The sequence below is a fragment of the Aotus nancymaae genome, unplaced genomic scaffold (genome assembly GCF_030222135.1).
Source record: "Aotus nancymaae isolate 86718 unplaced genomic scaffold, 86718_ANA_hifiasm-v0.15.2.pri h1tg000019l, whole genome shotgun sequence".
Classification (NCBI taxonomy): Eukaryota; Metazoa; Chordata; class Mammalia; order Primates; family Aotidae; genus Aotus; species Aotus nancymaae.
In genome coordinates, this window is record NW_026988431.1 from 8,861,884 (window position 1) to 8,889,008 (window position 27,125).

Sequence of the window (27,125 nt, forward strand, 5' to 3'; positions counted from 1 at the left end):
GACTTGACAATTTTGCCAAGACAGACATAGGGAGCAGGAGAAAGGGGCGGGTTAGAGTGCTAATTCCCTGGGGAAGCAGGTTCCAGATTGTGAGGGTCCAGAGGACATTGGTATGAACTTCACTGACATTTACTCTGGGTATAAGTTGATAAAATTCTATTTAGATATATTTATCCCAATTTTATAGATTGAAGAAGTGCCATGTTTGATTTGCCCAAGGTCATGCAGCACAATTCATTTCCCAAATCATTAAGGGCCTGTAGTTTTGTTTCTCACAGTCCTCGAGGCAGCACGTTCTCTCCAGCAATTTCATCTTTCTCTGGGTAATATCTGCTCCCCAGATTTTTCCCACTGCAACCACATCCTATGCCAGCCTGGGAACCAACAATTTGGAAATTTGAAACCAATAGAGATTTTGAGACATTAACAGGTTAGTTGCAGATGTGGGAACATTATAATCCTGGTGCAGTGCCATTGTACCTACTCTTTGCCCCTTATGAGCAAGAAAGACTATCACCAAGAGAAAACAGCTCCCAAAGCACTGTGGCACCAGCCTTGCCAGGCAGGGATAAGAAAGAAGTAAGAGTGCTCCCAGGCCTTTGTTCTGGCTGCACACATGTGACAGCTTTCAGAAGCTCAGCAGATCTCCTGGCAAGAACAGCAGAGAGCAAACCCCTCCTCCCCACTGGGCAAGGGTAATGCCTCCTGGCAAAGACCTCAAGCACATCTATCTCTCTCCAGTCCCTTCTAGGGCTGCTGTGCATCTGCAGAACAGATGGGAGAGTCTGCTTGTCTGACTGTTGGCTGTTTTATTTCACTCAATAAACATTTATTGAGGACCTAGTTGTGCCAAGTCCTAGGCTGAGGGATGTTCCATTGATGTGTGTGCAAGTGAGCATGCATTGACCAAGGGACAAGTGCTGAGAGAATACGTGTTTGTGTTTATGTGCATGTGTGTGTGTGTGTATACCCTCAAATCACCAAAACAACAGGAGAATGGTGAAAAGGAGTGGACAGCCAACAGCACAGCTAATCAGTTTTGTCATAGGATAAATGTTATGGCCTATGTCAGTGCTTCTCAGCCTTGGCTGTGCACATGAATCACCTGGATATCTTGTTAAATTGCAGATTTTGATTCAGCAGGTCTGGGGTTGAGCCCTAGATTCTGCATTTCTAATGGGCTCCCAAATGATGCTGATGCTGCTCATCAGGGACCATAGTTAGAGCAGTAACAGGCTCGTCTAATCTTCTTGCTGATCTATTAGTTTGATGTTGTGTGGGCTGGCAGGAGATATACATTTGATTCAAATCTATATGTGCCCATGAGGGAAATGAGTGTATGGAACTCACTTTAAAATGGGCCCACTATATGCTAGGTACTTTGTCTATGTAAATTCAACTAATTCTCACAGGTAGGTATTGTTAATCTCTTTTACAGTTGAGAAAATGTAAATTCAGAGAAATGAAGTAACTTTTCTGAGGTCTCACAGCTAGTGAGTATTAAAGATAAGATATGAAATTAAGTCTCCCTGTCTTTTAAAATCCATGTGTTATCTACTTCCCTAAGGGGTCTCTTCATCCATTTAAGTTGCCTCCTGTCTGCAAGAGATGGTTTGAAGCACCACAGATTTTGAACTGGGAGCTGCCGTCACATGGTCCCTTGACACTCAGTAAAACCTAATATGGAATTCTCTGCTAGCAGTATTGCTCAAATTAATCCAATTTTTAAAAGCATGGTTATCATTAAAACCTCTAGGTGAATGTTTAAAAAGAAAATACAGTATTAGCTGGTTTTCTCTTCCTGGTAATGACCTGACAGCAGTGAACAGGTATCAGTATCAAGAAGGTGATGGATTTCTGTCATGTCAGAGCAAAGGAAATAATAATAATAAAGGCCAAAGGTGAGATTCCTTCCACTCTGAGAAGAAATACTGTGAGGACTGTTTACCAGGAGCCCCGGGCTCAGCCCGGCAGTCTCCAGAGAACGAACATGTGACTATCGTTATGCAGCCCAGCCAAGTATTCAAAATATATTGGGTTTCATGCTTAGAGAATTATGTTTATTGTTTCCTCTAATCAATTTTACTTCACAAAATAAAGAGTGATATATCACTCTTAAGTTCTCAGAAGAAAGGAGTGTCAGAAACCTTACAAATAAAGTATGTGTTAAAGAAAATGGGTATAGAGTGGGCTCTGAACTGAAGAGAGGATATATGGCCTACTCTTTAAGCTCATAGGAAATTGTGACCTCGAAAAAGTACTCATGATTTCTCAGGAGAACTATTACTTAACAAAATCTCCACAATAACAATGAGTAACGGCCTGCCAAAGAATATAAATAGAAAAGGATTTAATATATATCCCATAGTTATGAGTTTATTGGCCAAGGGAGTCTTGTGCTAATAAGATCACTCCCTCAACCCCCAAATCAAATTCCTCACAAAATAATATTCATATTACTAACCTTTATGAGGAGAGAAGATAATCCTCTATAATTTTCAGTCCAATTGGCATTTATTTTTCTATAAAGGAAATAAAGAAATCAAAACGATAAAATAATTCCATTTTGAAGTAGTTTTTAATGTGCTGATCTAACTATAGCTTTGAATTTATAATGGAATAGTTTATATGTTTTATATCTAAAGACAATGAATCTCAGATAAAAACCAAAAATGAAAATAACCTGAATTATTTTCCATCACTTGCCTATTTCCATAACTGTAGCCAGTCTTGGACAGTTCTCAATCTTTTCCCTCCCTACTTCATTCTATTACTCTCAGGAAGATTGCTCAATAGAAAATCGAACCAACAAAATTGGAGAATTCTTAATGCATCATTAGGTCTTTGGAGCATGTAAATAGACTGCATCAATTAAAAAAAGGGGTCCAGGAATATATTTTCTGTCTTCTAATTATTAAAACTAAAAAGAGAGCATTTCTCAAAAGGCTCTTTCATATTTTATTATATTAGTTCTATGTAATTATATTTAAGATGAAGGATATAAAATTCACTAAATAGAAGCATTAATAAATGTAAAATAATTTCTAAAATGTGTGTAGTGTATATTTTTAAATCTTGCACATCCATTATTCTTCATAGATATACAACTGCTGTTTATAATTATGAAATGTTGCTAATTATTTCATTAGTAGTAAACCAATTTTATTAGTTGTTATTTGTTTATATTAGAGACATTTTTAAAAGACTATTAGGATTAGAATTATGTAATGAACTTGTCTTCTGTTGGTCTAGTCTTTGTTTTTTCTAATCTAAAGTATCAAATGGGCAGAATAGTGTTCGATTTTGATACAGGAGTTACTATAAATTTGGTTTCATTTTTCCCCCTTGAAACAGAATTCTCAGCATGACCTTTCTATATATGGGATTTCAAACTGCAGCACACTGTCTGTAATATCCTAAGTTAAACAAGGATTTCCTGATCCACTGCATCGGTTTGAGTAATGGTTACATCTAAGCAGCAGTTCTGACCAATTACAAGCATGTGGTCATGGGCTGTGACTGAAGACCAGGGTTTGTGTGTGTACCATCTATGTTGATAATATTTCCGGAGCTATAGCAGGTAAACTCCTTTCTCCTAGTTAGGTTTTGAAATCTTATGTAATATTTTTAGAGATAACACCTTAGGTGGGAAAAATGGGAAAACCTCCATGGAATTGTTGAATTGAGTATACAATAAAGTTCAAGAAAGCAAATGGGGAATCATTTGGCTTTGATTGACGATTTTTGTGTTTTACAGCATCTCCTGGCAACTTATCTCCAGCTAAAAAATACTTTAATGATAGTTCAATTAGGATGTCTTTTTGTACTCCCTCTCCACACTACTGCCCCACTGATCTCCAAAATACTGTGCAAAACCCCACATCACATGTGAATCACAGTGCATTTTGGTGTTTGTCTTCCTAGCTAGAACATAACTTCCAAGAAGCTGGGCACTATGTGTGTGTGTTTCTTTTGTTTTTAGCCCCTACACCTAGTATATCTGGAAGAGGATAGATGTCAAGTAAACATTTGTTAAGTGATATGGAAGTGGTTGTGCTAGACGTTATCTTTACATTTGAGCTCCAAGTCATTTTTGCATTTTTTTTTTTTTACTCTTACTCATGCCTGACTAAAGAAAATAGTCCTGTAGGACAAAAGCAAATGCTAACCATTTACATTTCAAGGCTATAAAAGACATTTGCATACTTTGTTTTAGGCAACCCTTTCAAGCCCAAGAGTTAGGAAATTTGATTTTCTATGTCATACAAAAGAAATTTAAAGCTCAGAGAAGTTAGGTGTATTTTCCATATTTATGGTTTAGCAGGAATGTTCTGAAAGCAATACTTGCATCAGGTCCTTAGGTATCAAATCCAAAACTGTTGCTATGAACCCACAGCAACCTTCATTCTTTGCTGGGCATTTCTGGGAAAACCCTGTAACCACCTCAACTAAGGTGGCAATAGCCAGAGAAGCAAAGAAGGATCAACTAATTCATATTCTAACTATCCTGTGCCTTTACACCTTAACACCTCCATTTAATAAATGACAGATAAATATTGGTCTCATCTAGGCAGTTACAAGTCTGTTATTTTTAAATCCACAGTATAAGAATCGATGGTAGTTGATAAGATGCCAGGTGTCCAGATCTAGAATTATGTTCCAAGAACCATAGCAGTAATGCTTAAGTGCTTTAAAAGTATCATCCATTTAATCTTCACAACAACCTCTGAATTAGGTGCTAATTATCCCATTCTGCAGGTGAGAAAACCTAAACTCAGAAAAGTGAAATAATCTTGCTGGAGGTCATTTACCTGGTGAGTGGTAGAGCCCTAACTCCAAGTCTCATTAGTTTGAGTCATAGAGCTGTGCTCTCAGCCATGATATCATCCAATCCCCTGCTCCCACTCAACTGGAGACATTTTCTAAAACCTTATGAACCTCAAACTCAATCTGTAGGATACATTTTTCAAGCCTCTTTATGCACTTCGATTCATTCTTTAAAAATTCTTTTAAAATTAGTATGCATTTTAAAAGGATATTCTTTCTCTAGATCTAAAGACAAGTGTAATTTTGTAACAATCTGGATTTGTGCTTCAATTATCCAAACTCTTCCTTCCCACTTTATTTTTTTTTATTTTTTGAGCCAAAGTCTCACTCTGTAGCCCAGGTTGGAGTGCAGTGGCACCATCTCAGCTCACTGCAGCCTCTGCCATGGCTCAAGAGATCCTCCTATCTTATAGCCTCCGGAGTAGCTGGGACTGCAGATGTGCACCATTATACCCAGCTAGTTTCTGTATTTTTTGTTTGTTTGTTTGTTTGTTGCAGAGACAGGGTTTTTCCATGTTGCCCAGGCTGGTCTCAAACTCCTGGGTTCAAGCAATCCTCTCATCTTGGCCTCCCAAAGTGCTGGGATCATAGGCATGAGCCACCGTGCCTGGCTTCCTTCCCACATTTTTCAAATTCAGTGGATAATTTATCACAATTTATCCTTATCCCTTTTACTTGTGTAAACCTAAACCTAAAAAGTATACATCAAGAAAAAGGGTATTCTAGACACTCAAATAAGGTTAAATACTCTAGAACAGCATTACAGCTGTATCTTCCTTTTTTTTTTTTTTTTTTTTTTTTACTATAGATTAACAAAAATAGACCACTAAAGTTGCATGCACTTTTACTTCTGAAAGCTGGAGCCAAAAACTTCCTAGTCTTACTATATTGGAGTAAATTAGTATCTTTGTCAATGCCAATTCCTAAATTGAGTATTTTCTAGCATATTAAATACTTTTTACTCAAATATGTACTTCAGTTCATATGACTAAAACCGTAAGTTGCTAACCAGCAGCCCACAAGCCAAATTTCATCCTGTAATATATTAGGTTTTGATGCTTCTTTTCTTTTTAATTTTGATTTAGTTGGCATTAAAAGAATAACCTGGAGATTGTACACAGATTTCCAGAGTCACACAAAAATTCAGATTTCTAAACACTTATATAAAGTCAGACATTTGTCATTACTAGTCTGAAATTGCTCCAAAGCAAAATAAGTGCCTGGAGCTGAGTTAGGGCTGCCCTCTTTCATGTTCTTAATCCATACCGCTATTGTCATATATCATTGCTAGCTCCCTCTGGACTCCTGACATCTGAATGCATTTGAATGTTCCATCCCAGCACGTGAAGTGTTCTTTATTTACTTAGGCTTACTTTTTGGAGGCCACATCTCACAAAATTAAATAAACTATTTTTGTTTTGTTTAATACCATGGATATCGTTACTCTGCAGTGACTTTATTACAGGATATACTAGAAGATCACTGCTTTTCCCCTTCCCAAAAGCTTATAGCTTTCCAATATACTCGTCAAACTATAGTCTCTGATAGTTTTTAGGTTATCTGGTCTGTCTCAGTTGACAACCATATCATCAGAGGTAGACCTCATGAGCCTTTGGTAAGCAAAATTTTGGCCACGCTATCTGTCACTCTGCAATTGCTCCTGTGAATATGTTACGTTTCATGGCAAAATAAATTTTGCAGATGTAATTAAAGTTACTCACCAACCGACCTTAAAAAAATGAGAGATTATCCTGGATTACCTAATCACACAAGTCTTTAAAAAGCTGAGAACTTTCTCTGGCTGCAAGTTAGATAAATTGGACGTCCAAGGACTCACTGTTGCTGACTTTGAAGATGGGTACCCAAAGAACGACTCTAAAAGTTGAAAATGATCCCCAGCTGACAGCCAGCAAGGAAATAGGGACTTCAGTCTTAGAACCACACGGAACTGAATTCTGTCAACAACTTGAACAAATCTGAGAGAAAAATCTTCTCTTGAACCTCTAGATAAAAGTTCAGGGGAGCTGATGCCTTGATTTTTGGCCTCGTAAGCCTGCCTGAACTTCTGACTTATGGAAACAGTGATATAGTGAATGTGTGATGTTTTCAGCCACTAATTATGTGTTAATGTGTGAAGGCAGTGATAGAAAACGAATACAGGCCCCATGGCCACTGGTGCCCCTAATAAGTACTATCAGAAAAGTTCATAATGCTTCATTCTCAGCAATCATTGTTTCCTTTTTGGTGTGACTTTGTCCTTAATCATTTATGTTTCCAAGCCAATCCTGGTGATTTAGAGCCTGTGCTAGTTGTCGATTCCTGCCATAACAAGATTAACACAAACAGAAAATAAGAGGGCGAAAATCGGTACTGAGAAAATAAACTGAGTGCTATGAAGATCACATCGAATCTGAACCTCTTCTGTTTAAATTTTTCAGCACTATCTCTTTTAACCATAATATTGAATATATTCATACGTGAGGCAAGAAAAAAAGCTATCTACTCTAAGTTTTACATCTTTATTAAATTATCAAAAGAAAACTACAATTGTCATTGTAACAGTGAAACATTTAATCCTGTTCTAAAATTAAATGCAGAACACGTTTACAAAAGCCATCAATTTTGGATCTTCTTTTGTCAAACTCTAATTTTCAAACAATATTTTAGTAGTAAGCCTTATTTCACCAGTGGAAAAATCTTAAGGAAGACAAGACTATATATTCACTCAATACAAGACTGTTTAAACTTTACTCATCTCTGTGATCTGTATCATTTGCAGCACAGGTAGACAGATGACCACATTCTTCATTTTTTAATACCAGGAAGATGTGGGTTGTGCAAGTAAAGTATTCTCCACCTTGGATATTCCCTGGCTAACTCAAGTCATTCATTCACTCTTCATTCAACAAAGGAGGCCAATTAATAAGGTCAAAGAACTGAACTATATGATAAGGTTTTCTTCGTAGGATGTATTGCTATCTGAAACTATTATTTTATTTGTCTAATTTACTATGATATATGTCTCTCAAGAGAATGCCAGCCCCTAGGGGCTGGTAAATTTGCTTTTCTGTTCATTGATGGACATCCAACCTTTAGATTGGTGTCTGGTACATAGTAGATGCTCAATAAATATTTATTAAATAAATACATACATAAATGATAAAAAAAATCTAGGTCAGCATCCACAAGTTCTGATATACAACTGATATTCACATTCTCTAAATTGTTCCTGTCCCTCTTTTTCCTAACACTAATGTTTCCAGAGTATCTTCATTAAAACAGTAAATCCTTTCCTTCTGCATTTATTCAACAAACACTACTGAACACCTTGGATATTCCCTGTCTCACTCAAGAACCATTCACTTATTCATTTATTCATTCATTTAACAAAGGAGGCCAAGGATGAGGTCGAAGAGATAACAGGAGCCAGATCACAAAGAGCTTGGTAGGACACTGCAAGATCTTGAGCTTCTAGAAAGAATGAGATGGGAAGCCGCCGTTTGGAGGATGCTGACACAATAAATGTCATATTCTGATTAACATTTTACTAAGGCCAACATAGCTATTATGTGAGGCAAGGGTAGAAACAGGATCTCCAGTCAGGAAGCTGTTGGAATACTCTCATGTTTTTTGACTGCCAGTGTTCTCATGTAATTCAAACTAGGTTCTTGAATAAACTTTGCTAGGAAACAGGAGTCATGTTTGAAACCCTTATAGGACACTCAGCACTGATTGTCAGTTGTCCTCTTATATCCAGTCCCTTGCCATGTATAGGATCATGGGGCATTGCTCCTGCAAAGAATTAGAGACCTAATTGCAATTGCCTCCATTCAAAGAAGAGGAGATTTCCTTTTGCTCATTCCTTGGTGGTCAAGGCTCATTTCCTTTACACAATGCTATCTTATTCCTCTTCTGCTCTGATCTAGCATTATCTACATTCACTCTCTCAAAAGACAAACTGTACCATGTTTACATAAAAATGTTAAAGTACATTGTCCTGAAAGAGAATACAGAGCATTTGCAGAGAGCCACTCGTCTCTTCCAAAGCCCATGATGCTTAGGTCATCCCACACTGAAAATCTCACTTGTTTTCAGGCTTCCCCAGTAACCACATTGAAGAGGCAGTTTATGGTTGAGTTGTCTCTATCATGCTTTCTTGTGAAGGATCTAACCTTAAGATAGACTCAATTGACCTATATAACTTGGGCCCCCAGGGCCAATGAATGCAACTCCCACTACCCCTTGTTTTTTAAGGTGTGTCCATACAAATGTAAATACTATGGTTTCTGGTCAGCTCACTATTATTATGATTATATTTGTAGATAGAGAACCTGGTGTTACTGGTGAGGTGCTCTCACTACAGAATAAAGAACAGCAGTTAAGAGGATCTGAATTGCCACTTCCCTGCTTTTGGTTCTGCAACCTTTGTTCCAGTCATTTAACCTTGTCAAGGCTGTTTCTTTACCTATAAGATTAGCCTACTGGGAGTGAGTGATAAATGCGATAACATGTCAAGCTTTTAGTAGAGTCTGGCACATAGTGAGCACTCAATATTAGTAATCATCATTTAAACCATTATTCCAATTTTCACCATCCCTGCAAAGATGAGCATGAATCTTCCAAAATGGTACTGAATTCAGGAAGTTATTTGCTTGGCTTGCTACCTGTCACCTGCTTGTAAAAACCATGCTATTGGAAAAGGGGCATTCGCATGGTAGCATGGATCCACAGATGCATTTCATCGATTCCCTTTCTTCCATCTTTTCTATGTTTACTTATTGGCATAGGTGAAACTGAGGCAAGAGTTCTAAGCTTCTTAAGTTTGACGTGATGAATGCAAAGACCACCAAGTAAGGGCAATGAGATAGATGAAATCCTATAATGGTGGAAACAGCCAGGGCAAAACTCACACAGATATTTTCATTTGTTTGTTTTTGCTTATATAAGAGTGATGAAAGACAATTTACAAGGATAAGGGACAGAAGAAGGGAAGAGAGAAGGGAAAGGCACAGCAGAAGGTGAAGAAAAAAAAAGGAAGGACTTAAGAAGAAGGAACTAATGAGTTCCTTCTCATTAGGAAAATGAAAAGAGGGAAAAAAGGAAAGGAAGGGAAAAAAAGGAAAAGGGGAAGTTACTAGAAGACTGATTCTACAGCCCAGCATAATGCAAAGGTAAAAGCCAAGAGCAGCACAAAAAACCTGTCAGAGAATATAAAGTGGTCTTATAATTGAACAAATTGTTCTTGTAGTTCTGTGACTATTTTGTGAATAAAACTGCCTCTCTCCCTAGAAAATTGAAAGTTAAGATTTTTCTTGACCTTTGAGTCCAATGATACCACTGAATGATCACTTGAGTCTTGTTTACATGATTACATTGACGTCATCACTGCTCTTCTGAGAGAAGTAAAACCTTTTACCCTGCAGATGCACCACATACAAAGTGAAATGAACTCAAAGATGCCAGTTATGCTCAGAACAGTGGCCTCCTGGTGAAAGAGGGAAGCCTGGTACAACAGTTCTGGGGTTGGCATGGATGATACTTCCCACTCAAATATTTTGCTTTCACTTTTTATTTTTTGTCAAAAAAATCTGTACACAACATTTAACATGCTTGATTCTCAGTCTCTTAGATCTATTTCTAGGTTTTTTTTTTTATTATTATATGTACTCTGCTGGCAAAGAGAAAAAATAGACTATTCAAGATTATGATTACTTAAATTCACTTTTTTTTTAGTGGTAGAATTTAATCTGACTTCATTTTCCTAAAATTAAAAATCAAGCATAGTACTGTGTTCCAAATTTGGCAAAGTGAAATTCCATAATCTGTCACTTCAGCGTGGGATCCACCAAGCATATTTCTCAGCTCACAAAGGACTTCTACCTTGGAATATATCCAACCTCTTAGCATTAAGTTGGTGAGTTACCATGAAAGCTCTTTCTGAATTGATGTTCAAACCTCTGTAAAATATAGCAAATCATATTACCTTTAAATAGTAGTACTAGTCATACATCAATCGTATCAGGACAAAAATAATAGGTGAGAGTGATACTGGCCTGGACACTAGGGGCTGTGATGGAGGTGAACAAAGGCAGACAGATATGAGCAGGAATAATGAGGGAATGTGTTCTATTTCCAGGTCCATGAGGGGGCGTAGTTTTAAGGGCAAGAATTTCCCAGCACCATGCCCCCTCCCATCTCTCTCCATCCGGGATATTCAACAGTTTATGTTTGAATTTCACGGGCGCGGGAAGAAACTAAAAGTCAATCACTCCGGTGGAAGTTCTAAGGAACTCCTTTCATTGGCCCAGGGTCTTGGAGAAGGTGGGGGTTCCTTCCAGGATAAAAGTCCATGTCCACACACCTGGCCGGATTTCCCCTCTGGAATCCCTTTCCACGCTCTTCCTGGAAGCCTTTCTTTTCTTCTCCTTTCCTTCTCTTTTCTTTACCTAAATAAAATCACCTTTCTGCAACACTTTTTGGTTCCGATATTTACTTCCACAAGCATACGGTGCACCTGCAGCAGCCCCACCGCTTATTCTTTAAGAGGTTGGAGGCCAAGAACCCACAGGAGCTGTGCCTCACCGGCACTCAAGAAAAAAACCCCGGTTACAGTAATAGTCCAAAATACTTATCAACTGGTTGGCCAGAGGACTGGCCAATCAGAACAAAGGTAGACTATAATTCACCAATGCTGGCAGGCTTACTGTGAATATCAGGTACATGCCTACTTTGGACACAATGTACGTGATGAATTAAGAAATAGTCGAGGCAAAGGAATAAATCTGTTTCTGGACTGAATAATTGGTTGTATGATACTGTCATTTCCCCAAATAAGGAAGACTAAAGAGAGAATAATTTTAGGAGGTTGTTGGTAGTGGTAATTTTGGATATAAAATGTTGGATATGCTTGTGAAACATCCAAATGGAGATGTTAAATGGGCAATTGAATAGATGTTGCTGGATCTCAGAGGCCAGGAATGGATTAGAGACATAAATTGAGTTATTGTATGGATAAAACTTAGAACCATGAGAATGAAAGATATTACTTAAAGCAAAAGGTGGGGAGAGAAGAGGAAGGCGATATAAAAAGATGGGCCAGAATAGAGCCCTAGTGTTGGAAAGATCCAACCTTTATTTAGAGATGAGATCATGAAAGTGGAGCCAGCTGGAAAATGATAAACCCTAAAGAGGAGAACTAAAGCCTCACAGAAGCCACCACAGTCACCGAACAATGCCAACAGAATATACCTTATGATAGAAAGGGGATGAGTAAACTCTGTCCAATGCTCCAAGAAGTTGAGTAAGAGTGCAGATCACTGCTCAGTAGTCACTGCTGACATCAAGAGAAGTTGTTTCTGTAAGCAGTGGAGGGAGAAGCCACACTGGAAGAAGACAGACAGTAAGGTAGAGGTGAAGTGGAGATTAGCATGTGCAGCAAGCCTCACGAGAGTTTGACAATGATATGGGGAAAAGAATTGAGATAAGGGATGCTGAGAAGTATGGGATACAGAGTTTGTTTTAAACAAAGACGACATTAAAAATAGGTTGACATGTAATTGTTGTAACAACTCCATGGTTTAGGGAAGTATTATTTCTCTCGTTTATCAAATGAGAAAACTGAGGTTCAGAGAGGTTAAATAACTGGGTTAGGTTCTCATAGCTAGTAAGAAACAGAGCTGAAAGTTGAGTTTAGCATATTTCACTCCAAAGTTCTAGGGCAGATGAACACTTCTCATATTGAGTTACTTTTATTTTCCCACATAACTGTTTTCTCATTTTAAGAATTTTATTTTTAATTGACATTAATAGATATAGGACTCACTTTTTTTCTAAATACAGAGGATGAGTCTAACTCATCCTTGAATCCCCAGTACTTAGTACAATATCTGGTCATTAATAATGGGTACTTAATAAATGCATATTGCAGAAATGAATAAACAAATGAGTTTGTAAGCAACTAACTGCTAAGAATTTACCCCAATCTTACACAATTACCAGGCTCCACTGAACAAACAGATTGCTTCTGTTTTTTTTTTTCACTGTACTTTTTTTTCACTGTACTTGAAATATATACAGTCTTTATTCACACATGGAATCTATTCTCAGGTAATACTGACTTCATGGTGCTGTTCCACATGAGATCAGCATATTTCTATGTGAAGGAAAGGGTATATTCAATCACTATGATATTTTATGAGCCTGGTAATAATAAATAGATATGTTTAAGCATTCATATGCTTGATTGATCCTTCTTAACCACACGTTTGGCTCAGCTGTTTTCCTCGCATTTTACTTTAGAGCCTTTTTAATGCAGTTATTATTTTTTTCCTTTATCATAGGAATAAAAAAGTTTTAACAACTATCCCTAAGGTTAAAATAATGCATAATACTTTAAAAATGTGTGAGCTCTGGTGATTGTCTCAAGATGTTAATAACTTAAGTTTCTGCTGAAATAATTTTGTTTTGAACTTCTTCCAATAAACTCCTTCCTTCTCACTTTCAGAAAATTTACCCTTTGAAAGCCTGAATAGAAAAAAAGAGTTTTCAGATTAACAAAACTGCTTTGACATAATGTGTAGTTCTTCAGTTTAGTTTTGTTATGATTTGCTAGCAAAGCAGTTTAGGCTCTGTCCATCTCCTAATTACCTATATATTGTTAAAGCTACCTGAGCCAAGTTAAATAGAATAAGGAAGCCTAAAATAGGCCAAATTTGCATTCTGATTATTTGCAACAATTTCTAATCCCACAAAGTATTTTTTTCTTTCATGCTTAAGGTAAGGATTACCTACCAGTTTTCCCCCCAGTATATCTATAAGCATCAAGTATTTTTTTGTCCAAGAAGGAATATACTATACAATTTAGCTATTCATTTATGCAAATGATGGTAAACAGACTTATAAAGACAGATAATAAACAGCAAATGAGGTTATTTTGTTTCACGCTTTATGTTGTCAGAGTTCTGAGCATGGTTTAGTGTTTTCTATTCATGACTTTATATTACCAAATTACTCCCTGATGGCGTCTCAGATGTGCTTTTGTCTGCAAATGAGAAGGAATAAAATACCAGGACATTAACGTTAAATTACAATCGTTAATGGCGTAAATACGAAAATAATTACTGCATCATACCATCAATTGTTATGTGTTCATTACTGAAGTTCTTGTAAAGCCTTCATTTTCTTGTTACAATTATTTTTTCCTTTATTTTTGTCTGGCTATTTTATAGCCCTGACAGTACTTTAGCAACATTCAGCAGTTACACAAGCCATTTAATCGGGCTCAAAGCTTCATTTAAACTTCATTTAGCTGCATTTTATTTGTGTATATATGCCTTTTACTTCTTTCTGACAGTCAAAAGGCACTTCCCGCACAGGTGCTGGAGAGAGGTGTCAAAGGAGATTATCTAAAACCAGCAATAAACTTCAGAGAAGGGTTCAGACTTACTTTAACATGGCTTGATAAGATACCTTTATTAAATAATCAAACTTATTGCGCCCACATTCTGTACAATTTTAGCTTCAGGGTTCTTTTCTTCTTCTTCTTCTAGCACCACTTTTTAAAATTAATTTATAAATCTGCGGCCAATCAGGCAAGATGCTTTTAAATCTCGGACTCTCTTCCATTCTGTTTCCTTTCCTCTGCTCCGCCTCACCTCTTTCTCCTGCTCCTACCTCTTTCCTCTTCTCTCAGTGATCTGTCCCTAAGCTGGCGGGGAAGGGACCCCCTCCAGACAGACAGACACACACACACACACTCTCTCTCTCACACACACACACATCCCCCACACTCAGGCCTCCCGGTCCTCGAAGGGTCGTCCAGGTGCACCCTTTTGTCTGCTCCACTCCGTGACCATCACTTCGCCTCTGCCTGCCTGTCTCGGGAGGGGAGTGTCAGGGAAACTCACCCCGCGCTGAGAGCTGCAAGGGGGCGGGGCGGGGGATGTGTAGGCACAGCGGGCGTCTAGCACCCGAGCATCCTTAGCCGCGACGCGCTCGCGCATGCACACACACACACACACACACACTGCTCCTGTCACCTGTTCACTTTCAACGCCAGCTCTATCTCTAGGTAAAACTTATCCCTCGTCCCCACCCCCACCCCTACCTTCAAGAGTCCACGTACGAGACATCCCGTGCACACCTTTTTCAAAATATCCGGAGGGAGAAAAGTGCATACTGGGGCACACTACAATTACACAGATCCAGAGAACCTCTTCTCGGTTTTACCGCCCCCACTCCACATCTTCTCTGCAATCATACACAGCCTCTTCCTGCCAAAGCGCGCGCACAGCCAGCACCCCTTCCCCGCTGACAGCCCAGGCTTGGAGCCTCAGCCTCCAGGGTTCTGTCCCTGGCTGGGTCCCTCTGCGCGACGCCAAGCCCCTAGTACTCTTTCCAACTCCTGCCGTGTGCAGCCTCGCCCTACCCGCTCCCTAGGCCCAGCCAGTGCTTAAACTTTTTCTCGCCCTTTCTCTGGCCCCAAAGCATGCCACAACCCGGAGTTCCGACACCCCGGCCCGAGCTTAGACCCCCACAGGGGAATGGAGCGAGAACCCCTGCTCCCAAGGGCGCCGAGTCTCGCGGTGCCCAGCCCTAACATGCTCAGGACAGCGCAGGACCCTGCAAGGATGCGAAGGGAGCCGGGGCGGATCCCGCCGGCAGGTGCAACTTGCCAGCGACTCCTGGGTTCAGGGTTCACGCCCCTGGGGACGGCGGGTTTGGCCTAATGAGAACAAAGCTGGAGTCCGGGGAGACTGTCAGACAGGCGCTAAGACAATAGCAATAAAGGGAACTTGGAGGAGGACTGCTGCGCAAAGTTGTCCGCAAGTCCAGATGTCCTGGGATGGGTCGCGGGCTTCCGCTGCAGATCCCCCACCCCCCAGCCCCCGGCCCCGCCGCGGTACACGCAAAATCCCTGCTAGGCGGCGGGTCCCTGGATGCCATGCAAATGCCCCGGTCTCCCACACGCAGCTTGGGGCTCCCGGGACGCACTGGGCTTGGACAGCAGCCGCCCAGCAGGAAGACCCGCCAGCGCGCTCTCCTGGCTTTACCTTTCGGCGGGCTGCCTGGGAGTCCGCGGCGCGCCGCCCGCTGGCTGTGCCCTCAGCCCCTGCCGCCGCCGCTGAGAGCAGACAGCGGGAGCCTGGCTCGCTGCGCCCCGCCCCCGGGCGCCAGGCCCCGCCCCCGGGCGCCACGTCCCGCCTCTCCACGCCGGCCCGCAACCGCGCGGAGCCACGATGGCCCAGTGGGGTTTCCGCGTGAGCTGAGCCGGAGGCGACGGCCGCGGCTGCTACTGCTGCCACTGCTGCTGCTCTGGTTGCTGCCCCTGCCGTCTTCACCGCTGTGGCTGATGCATGCCACAGGCCAGCCAGGATGTCCCAAATTGCCAAGGGGTACGGCCGCCCTCCTCCCCAACAAAAGAGACCATTGGAAATGAACTCCAGAATAGGGCTACTCTGTGTTCTATGCACCTGCAGCATCAGCATCACCTGGGGGCTTGCTAGAAATGCAAATTTCTGGGCCCTACCCCAGATCTAATGAACCTAAATCCCTGGGGATGGGGCCTAGCATTGTGTACTTTAAGAAGCTCTCAGGGAGACTCCAAGCACATTAAAGTTGGAGAGACACTGCTGAGAGAACTAAGTGGCTGATGAGATGCATGCTCCCTCAGTCCTGAGACCCACGAGCCCACCCTGGCTGAGGGTTTAACTTGGCAGTGTTTGCAAAGCTCAAGTGTACTTGTCTGCACCCTGGATGTCATTAATCTTGCTTTATTGACTGCGAAGTCTTTAGAGATAAACAGAGGGGGGAATACATTTACTTCTGATCTGACAGCTCTAATGAGCTCAAAGAAGAATTATGTAAACATTATTAAGTGTAATAAACATGTGTCGGCATCAGGCAATCTTCTCTGGAGAAGGCTTGGCAAAAGCCGGAATGAGCCAACGTTTTATTCATAATGTCTTTTTAACTTTATGTTGCCTGTGTAATAGGCCTTTGGCTTTGCTGTTGCCCAGACGGAAAATCATTACCCCGGTAATGGATGAGCTAGTTCAAAAGGAGAACCACTGGGATGCTGAGCACTTTCATTCATAAATGCTATGTATCAGGCACAAGGGAAACCATCTTCTGCCAATGTGCCATTTTAATTATCCAACTGGTGTACAGTTTCTTGTTCAACTTCCTAAGGCATCAACTATAGAAAACAAAAGCGATTCACTTACCACTTTATTTGTAGTAAGTTCTCCTTCTCACTGTTTCCCTCTGTACTTTCCTGAACTTTGGACATTATTAAATACAGATGTTCCTAGACTTACAACAAGGTTACCTTCTGATAAATCCATTGTAAATTGAGAATATAGAAAATGCATTTAATACATTTAACCTACTGAGCATCATAGCTTAGCACAGCCTACCTTAAACATGCTCAGAACATTTATAGTCCATAGTCTACAGTGAGGTAGGATCATCTGGTAACATAGCACACTGTAGAGTCAGTGGTTTACCCTGGTGGTTGCATGGCTGGCTGCCGCTCAGCCTGTCTCTCGAGAGTATCCTACTGCTTTAGAATCATCATAAAGTCAAAAAATTTAAAAACCATAAGTTGAACCATCTTAAGTTAGGCACTGTCTTTACTGGAGGAATTGAAGATCCATTGCCAGGGAAGAACTTGATGACGCTGCCTTGACCTCCTCTGCTAGCTCTAGGAATTGATTCTGGTTTGGAACGTTTATTTGGAGTAGATGTAGAAGTTTGAAGTTCTGATCCTCCAGAAAGCCTTGTCAAAGTCTTTCTCTGGTATCCAGAGCAAGTGAGCCTTCAAAAGACCTCTTCTCTACCACCTTCATGTTCCTGCTTCCTAAAAAATGTCAACGTGTTCTCAGCACCAAAAGCGTTACCATTTTAAGTAATGAAAGAAAAATATTATTATCAAGAAAGTCAGTCCATCAAAGAATCCAAAACAGTTTGGCTCCTCATCTCAAATGTCAAGAGTAATATGGGAGAGAATACTAGAAATCTGAAACTACAGTGCTTATTCTAGAAAGGACATAAAATAGGAACAAAAAGACAAAGAAAGGATGAAGGAAGAAAAGAAGGGAAAGAAGGAGGGAGGAAGAAATAAGGTAAGAAGGAAGAGAAGGAAGGAGAAGGAGAATGGAGAAGAAAGGAAGGAAAAGCATATTAACAGCTACTAAGACATTTAAAATTAGAAAGAAAATTGGAAAGAGATGGCAGGATAGAAGGGGGGCAATGTGGCAGGGAGCTTCATGCTTATCCAATTGTATGTCAAGAGCAAGTTTCTTAGATCACTGTCTAAAGGAACAGACCCTGAGTAAGGATTCAAGTGATTTATTAAGAAAGTGCTCGGCCGGGCACGGTGGCTTACGCCTGTAATCCCAGCACTTGGGGAGGCCAAGGCGGGTGGATCGCGAGGTCAAGAGATGGAGACCATCCTGGTCAACATGGTGAAACCCCGTCTCTACTAAAAATACAAAAAATTAGCTGGGCACGGTGGCGCATGCCTGTAGTCCCAGCTACTCGGAGGCTGAGGCAGGAGAATTGCCTGAACCCAGGAGGCGGAGGTAGCGATGAGCCGAGATCGCGCCATTGCACTCCAGCCTGGGTAACAAGAGTGAAACTCTGTCTCAAAAAAAAAAAAAAAGAAAGTGCACACAGGAGAAATCAGTAAGGATATTGCGGAAAGTGGCAGAGGCAGCAGAACAGGAAAGGAGAAGACGCTGAACAAGGGTCCAAAAGTCCCACAGCAGTGAATAGGGCTTGGCTTGATTCTGCAGGGAACCTCTGGAGTTTAAGTTAAGCCTCTAAATTGCCCTACACTGAATAAAGAGAGCTAGGCAGTTTATTGGTAAACAGCCTCCCAGGGGAAATAAACTTCTTGGCACGTCTGTAGGCTCCAGTAGCTTGAGAGCAGTCCTTTAGAGAAAAGGCAAAGTTGCTAGTCGTTGAAAGCAAGGGAACTCAGAAATTTGGGGGAGGTAGGATGTCACACAAAAAATAGTAAAAAGAATTGTGTAGTACGTGAGCTGATTCTCGACTTTGTCTACTTCAGTGGGGGAATTAAGGAGGCTTGGAAAATGTGGAGTCATGTCAAAGCACTGAGATGTAGACCAGCTCTCCAGTGTCCTCATAACCTTTTCACCCACATGAGCCAGCATTTGGATACCTGGCATAAGAATGTATGGACAACCAGTCGCTCTTAGCCAAAGAATTCATGACAGCTCACCCACGTGTAGATAAATAGTGGGAATTTGCCCTTCTTTCTCTTTTCTCGTTCCCGTCCCTAAGACCAGAGGAAAGGGGAGTTCTGCCTTGAAACTGGAAGGAAAAGATATATCAAAACCAAGCCTCGGTTCTCCTTGAATCCTTGGTGCTGATTCGAAAAGAGGAGTAAGAACAAACTTGTTTTCGTCTCAACAAAGGCTCCTTAAGCTCAAGGCTGGTCCATGATCAGGAAAAGAGAGCTCTGAATTGGAGACAAAACTGGAAATTCAAATTTAAATGTAATGGGTTTTTAACAGTTGAAACCGAGTAACTAAAGGTTAACCAGAAATTACAAAAGCTACCCAAGGTCTCACTAAGGGGTCTTCTACCCGATGGAAAAGGGGAAAATTGACATAATGCATTTGAGACAGTGATTTGAGAAAAATATAATAGTTTCATGTTTATACTTCAGTTTGTACAATAAGTTGGTTATATTTGAAATTGTTTACTCCTGGCTGCGTCCCATGATGTGTCCTCAAGTAACTTTCCCTACCTTAGGTGAGCCTCCACACCAATGTTTACCGGGATGGCTGTGGCCTGGCATGGCTAGTCCTGCCCAACCATGTGCCCTGAAATATGGAAAACGTTAGCACGGCACAAAGGAAAAGCTATCATATAACTATATGTGGTTAAATGCCATGTATAAGTAGAATTATTTTGCTTTATTTTGAGGAAAATGACTAGCCTAGAAATACTCATAGAATAGATTTTTCTCTTTCCACTCTTCATTTGTAATTTCCTTCAAAATATCTATTTAAATAAGTTGCTTTTATTTTGGTTGGAACATTTGGCCCTGGGAATATGCACGTCGGTTCAACACTTTGGGAAACTGTGTTTCATTAATTGAGAGCTGATTTGGATGATAATCTGAAGCTAAGAATCTGGTTTTGAAGATATTGTCATTTTGCCACCATACAGATGTCAGGAGCCCAGTGTTCCTTTTCACCAGTGTTTGGAATGCTCTGTTCTGTCTCAGTTAGAGATTCCAGCTCAAGGTTTCTATCTCTTCCTCCATCCTGTCTGGCACTTCCTAACCTGCCCTCTTGTTAGATTCTATTCCCAGACTTCACTTACTCCGTTTCCCACTTGGACCATGAGTCTAAGATAAGATACACAGTACATCCTGTGCTGAAACAGAGTGTGTGATAAATATGATTCATTAAACACAGTGTACATCAATATCAGGTCAGGGTAGAAAATATACAGCATAATGAATGGTCTATAGTTTGAGATTCAAGGAAGTGCAGTCGTCCCATGGAGGGTATTCAGTGGCATTATCAATCATGGAAGTAAAAGTAGAATGGTTTGTGGTTTACTGGAATGCCATAAAGATGTTTTCCACTTCTATTCTCACTCCCCCACAAACTCTCACCTGATTTCCTTGATGATCATAAAATCAATCTACCACCTGTGAGTAATTCACAATTACCCTTTCTCCCTATTGATATCACTTTTTAGGGCATTAGTTACAGTCATATTATTATCCAAGAGAAGCTTTTCAAAAATAATTTAATAGAGGTTGTCAAAACTTATTCACTGACCACAGCCTTAGAATTCAACATCTTGGAAGGGAGTTGATCTTCTGATTTCCCAAAGACTAGAAATTTTCAAATGTAAACTCATATTTCATGTAAAAATAAATTGTGATGATCAATTAAAATATGTAGGTAATATTCCAAGTTGCAGTATTAGCATAATAAAATATGTGTTTGTGTAAAACATCCAAAGATTTAGTTATCACAAAGAAAGATCTTTATCTATTTTTTTGGCTTTTAAGAAAATTGTGAAATTAAGTCAACCTCAATTAAAACAAAAAGATATATATGAAAATTTCATCAAATTTCCATAAATTGTGTACTAGTTGCATAACTGATTTCTATTACAGTTATAGAGGCGATTTAACTTCAGTTTAAAAGACTATATTCAAAACCTCATGCTTCCACTTTAAGTATCTTTTCTCCCTTCTTTACAGCCTCTCAGACATCTGTCTTCAACCAAATCAAATCTCCGTGTGAAGTACTTAATGCTCTGTAAAATCGACACACAAATACACTTTTGGCATTCACTAATTTACATAACCTTAGGAGTAGATTCCATCACATATCTATAGGGATTCTAAAGTAGGTATATATGTCAATATGTGTATCCATAGGACAATACTCTTGATTTTATATAAAGTTTTAATTAAATAATTCACGTCTTAAAATTAGAAATGAAGGAAGGTCATCTTCAATTTAACGTTCACTGACTGCTCACTGCCTGCTAGAAACTGTCATCGTAAAGATGAACAAGACACAGCCCTCCCAGCCCACTGTAGATTTAGGGCCATAACTGCAGATTGCATAAACTCTTACATAAATGAAGGTGGAAATTCTTCAAAATTGGCGTATTCCAAAACACTACACATTTTTTCTTTACATTCACAATTATAATCAGATTTTCTCATAGATGAACTTTAAAACTGTAGCAGTAGTTTGCCGAAAAAATAATCCTTTGGAAATTTTAATTAAAATTTTATGTATCAATATGATATATAGGAAAGTTGTGGAATTTAAATATTGTTTTAAGTTCCTATTTTTCACTAGAAAGATTTAGTATCCCCCTTCTTTTACTCTAGTGATTTGGAGGTTATAACATTCAATTTTTACTCTATGTTACTAAATAACATTTTGAACTACATTTCATTAACTTTATCAGGAATTAAATATCTTTATTAAACTACTTGTGGGAGATAATAATTTTGTATGTCTTTATCTTCTTCCCTCCAAGGTATCCCCAATAAAAATTTAAAAATAAAGAAATATGACATCCAGATATATACTATTATTTGTTTTTGAATTCTGTGCATGTTCTTCCAAGAAGTGTATTTAACATCTCTCTCAGGTTTAAGAATCATACAAATAGGGTACTAGTTAATTCTGGTGCCATTATGCATACAAACTGGAATTGAACAATTAAGTAAATCTTAGATTGGCAGATTGTAAGAGATAGGTTTCTCACTGTTGCAGTGGGAGGTAACAGATAAGCAAGAAGAGGAGCTAGAAGAATCCATGAGGTAATGGATTGCAGTAAAAAAATCTGTATAAACTCATGTTTAGCTTAATATACAGAGATGGTTACATATAGAAATATTTATAGACATGTCGATATATACTGTTTAGTATATACATGTATATCTTCTTGCTCTGTCAAATCAGTGGGCCTAGAAGCAAAGACACCCCAGTAGCAGTGAACACACTTAGCACCCAGATCTTGGTTTCTAATACCATTCTCCAATAAACAGAACCAAGGCTTCTTGGAGAAATGACCAATTCTAGGTTTAGGACAGGAAATGTTAACAACAATTTATCAAAATAACTAATATTTATGAAGTCACTCTCTGCTCCTGTAAATGAGCTATGTATTTTATATGTATTTTTTTTTTCTTTAACACTCACAAAGTGGCCAAAACCTGTAATCCCAACACTTTGGAAGGCTGAGGTGGGAGGATCACCTGCAGCCAGTAAGATCAACCTGGGCAATATAGTGACGCCCTGTCTCCACACACAAAAACTTAATAAATTAGCCAGCTGTGGGGCACACACTTGTAGTATCAGCTACTCAGGAGGTTGAAATGGGAGGATTACTTGAGCCAAGGAGTTTGAAGTTTCAAGGTTGCAGTGAGCTATGATCAGGCCACTGCTCTCTAGCCTGGGTGATTGAGCAAGACCCTATATCTTAAAAAACAACAAACAAACAAACAACAACAAAAAATACCTCAATAACCCTATCAGGTAAGAACTGAGTCTAAATTTTAGGGTCTCACAACTCAATACCATTTAGGTTTTTGTTCGATTTTTTTTCCTTCATGACTAAAAACCAGAAAAACCCTTTCAAGTAGTTTAATTTTCATTAAAATTATTGGAGTGGTAATATTTGTTCATCTATGCATATCTGATAGTATCTTTTTGTTAGCGCTGACCATAAAAAAATGGCCTAACCAGGAATACATATAATTAGACATAAAGAGTATTTTTTCTTGAAATTCTATAGAGATTCTTCTTTCTTTTGGAGCATTTAGATTTTGATATAATCTGGTTTTGTTCCTTCTTTGGGTAATACAGCATTACATGATGCTAATTTACTTTTTAAAATTAATAATGTACATTAGGAAATGTTTGGGTATGGGCCCTTTTTGGTAATGTTAATTAATACTCTAAGAGTGTATTGATCTGAAGGTTCAAGTATTTTAAAGAAATTGTCTGTATTTTAAAATTTGTAACAGAAAACATTCATATGCCTTCAGGCTGTCTAACTGATCCTTGATTTTGTTCCATTATCTGCACTCCTCAAACTGTGCTTCAGAGACAGCAGAAGGCCAAGCCCTACACTGGGTAAAACATAATTGTTCTAAGTTAATAATGGTGGCCCCTTTCTGCACTGGGGACAGAAACATGGGATGCAAGTTTGGTAAATGAGTCAAGGGGGAAAATGTGTGTCTCTGTGTGTGAGTGAGTATGTGTGCACCTGGGAAAATGGTTCTTTTTCTTAATAAAAAGAGGGATATACTGCTCTGGATTTATGACAACCATCCTATCATAATAAGATAATGTAATATGATGAAAAATATAGAGTAGAAAGAGGAAGAAAAATTCTTACTCCTTGATGACATTGTGGGCTCCTATATTAATCTAACTTGGAGCCATCATATTTCCAGATTTCTTGCTTTATAAAATAATATATTATTGTTTCAATTATTTTGAGTTGGGTGTATTCTACTTACAGACAAAAGCATCATAAAATATTTTTAACATTCTTCTATCCATTTTCTCCTTTTTTCTTTATTTCTCATAATTTATATTGACTCTCCTAGATATATTTAAAACATTTTCTCATGAAAGATAACATATTTACAGAAAACGATACAACACATTAATATAGAGTATAGTGAATTAAGAAGCACTATTGGAAATAGCATTCTGGTCAAGAAATAAAATACAGCCATCCACCCAGAAGCCTCAGCATACCATTCTTCAATTCTCTGTCCTCTTCCTTGGTAGTAACCACTCTCCTGACTTCTAAAATACTCTATAGTACAGTATGTTTTCTTCTTCTTTTCTCTATAGTTTTCCACTGATGTATTCCTAAACAATGTAGTTTGGTTTGACTCTGGAGTTTTATATGAATAACACAGTATGTATTATTTTAAGACTGCTTCCATTCTTTCATTCCATGTTATGTTTGAGAAATTCATCCATGTTCTTTTGAGTAGTTGCAGTTAATGTTGTTGCTTTTTAGTACGTTATTTCAATATATGAATATAACACAATTTCCATATTCATTATGCTGTGGATGCATATTGAATTGGTCCCAGTTTTTGCCTGTTGCAAACAATGCTGCCACCACTGTGCTTGTTTACATATCATGTTAGTACCCACCACCGTCTGAGAGTGTATATTTTGAGTGGATTTGCAAAGTTGTAGGGTAAGTATACAGACAACTTTACTAAAAAATGCCCAATTGTTTTCCAAAGTGATTCACCAATTTATACTCACTGAAGTAGTTTATGAAAGTTTTCTGTTGCTTCATATCCCTGCCAACATTTGGTATTGTTAAACTTTAAAAAAATTGCCAATCTGTTGGGCAGGTGATACCTCACAGTGATTTTACTTTGCACATATCTAACTATTGATGGGAATGTTTAAAATATTGTACTTTTTAGAAGTTTGCTCACCTAATATATTGTCTTGTTTGTTAAATGCCTGTCTTAGCCTTTTTTGTGTTTCAGTAAGGCATTTATCAAAGGAAATTCTGATTTAAAAACGTTAACATTGACAACACAGAGCCTGGAAAAGAACTTGGTGAATCTAAAATGAATATAACTCATCATTCCTGATGCACTTAAAAACCATTTCACTTGGACCTTGAATGCCTTTTAACTTCTCACTGCCAAACCAAGCCAATAATAAATTTTAAATGCTAGAAGAAAATTAATACATTTAAATTCATTAATATGTCTACATCTGTAAGGCAAATTGTGCAAACCTCTTAGCAACAATCTGTAAGATATATTGTAAATGCTTTTAAAACCTCTTCAAGTAATAGTCTTATTTAAATTTTAGTTATGATATCTGAGATGCCACATTCTATAATTTTAGTATAGTTCTAAATTTTCAGTAGATTGTTATTCTATTATATAAACAGAAATATTAATGGCAAACTCATTTATTGAGTTTCCGTCTACTGAAAGCAAAGATCCTGGTGGAAATTGATTGGTAAGTTGAAGCCTCTCTTTAAGAAACAATGGTCTCTATCTGAATTACACATAATTTTTAAACTCTACACAGAAGTGATTTGCTAAAATATCAGAATTGAGTTCCCCTTCTTCTCCAAAGAAATATTTTAAAACATAATGTATAACATAGCACATAAATATAAACATACAGAGTTCCCATGACATATTTTGCTTTTTGTATGTGTATAAATATAAAATATTAGCATTAATCAAATTGTGTAGCACATTAATCATTTTTATTAAAATAGAGTTAATATGTGTCTTACTCAGAAAGAAAAAACAAGAAAACTCTTTTCTGAAATGTATATGATGTGTGTGTTTATTGGGGGTTATTGGGTTTTTGCTTGTTTCTTTGGAGGGTTATTAAAATATGTTAACATGCTATGTAATTTTACTGTTAAAGAAGTACAGAAATGTTACAGAAAACTGGTTTAAAATATCCTTTTGAAAATGACTTCGTATTTTAACTATGACAGAGTAACCAGATGAGGACCTCTGACCAAAAGGAACTATAAAATGGTAATAAATATATGAAACCATCATTTGCAGGAATTAATCAATAGGGTGGACAAAGATTATGGACCTTTAAAAAAGAGGAACACAAGAAGTGAGCCCTGTGATCACCCCAATGACACTTCGGCTTTCTCAATGGCAGGAAAATGGAACTTACAGGATTAATGGTCTCAGTGATCTGAAAAGGGAGAAATTGGTAATCCAGGATGTGAAAACATCTGAAATTTGCAAGGCATGTTAACTAAGAAGAGAGAGCTATGCTAAAAGAGACCCCAGCAGTGTGTGGGGGGATTGCTGGAGTCCTTGGTCAAGGACTGGGCTACATATGTGCAGAGTGAAGCGTCACAAAACCTAGCAAAGACTGTTTTTTTTTTTTTTAACCAGCTGAGAACTGAATAGAAATACTACAGTGCGTATATAGTACAGTGCATATACTGCTGGAATTTATTGGAGTTCCAGCCAGTCAACGTGATGAGATCTCACTTGTTATTCAGTTGAGATTCAGATAAATAATTTCTTAAGATTAAGGACCATGCCCTAGAGTAAGGGACTGACCTAGGCTGAACTTAATAACTAAAAACTAAATATAAATAAAGCCATTAAAAAAATAAACCCACATAAGACAAGATTAAAAGCATCTACCAGGGAATTAGCTGTCAGACCTAAAAAGCCAACATTGTTTAAGGAAGACAACAGAATTCTAGATGCCCTATAATTTATGATTATAATGCCCAGCATATAACCAAAAGTTACTAGACAGATTTAAAAGAAATGAAAAAAGATGACTCATGGTTGAAAGAAAACACAATCTATATAAGTCAGTACCAAATATACAGATGTTGGAATTATTAGACAAAGATTTTTAAGCAGGTTTTATAAATATTTTAAAAGATAACATAATTGTGATGAATGAACAGATGGGGTTTCTCAGAATACGTATGAAAACTATAATATAAAAAATGGAAATTACAGAATTGAAAATCATAGTTTTTGATAAAAATTCACTTGACAGCTTTAGTCATAGCTTGACAACATTTAAAAGGTCATTGAGCTTAGTAACAAATCAATATGCAATTATGTAATTTGAAGAATAGAGAAAAAATAAGATAAAAAATTGAATGGTGCTGGACCTAGAGGACCATACTAAAAATTAACAAGACAAACATAATTGGAGTCCTACAAGAAGAGGAGAAAAGAGGTGAAGGGAGAGAAGTAGGAGAATATGAAT

General features: G+C 38.5%; 1 protein-coding gene across 3 annotated transcripts in view; it reads right to left on the reverse strand.

Annotated features, from left to right (window-relative positions):
• Positions 1 to 27,125, reverse strand: part of RARB (retinoic acid receptor beta) — a 777,639-nt gene that overhangs the window by 717,047 nt on the left and 33,467 nt on the right. For 2 of the 3 annotated variants that reach the window (XM_064378606.1, XM_064378608.1), the window contains exon 1: positions 2,465 to 2,517. The exons of the other annotated variant lie outside the window; for it this stretch is intronic. The gene's annotated coding sequence lies outside the window, so the exon portion shown is untranslated. Of the gene's footprint in view, positions 1 to 2,464; positions 2,518 to 27,125 lie in introns of those variants that run through there. 3 annotated transcript variants of the gene reach the window in all.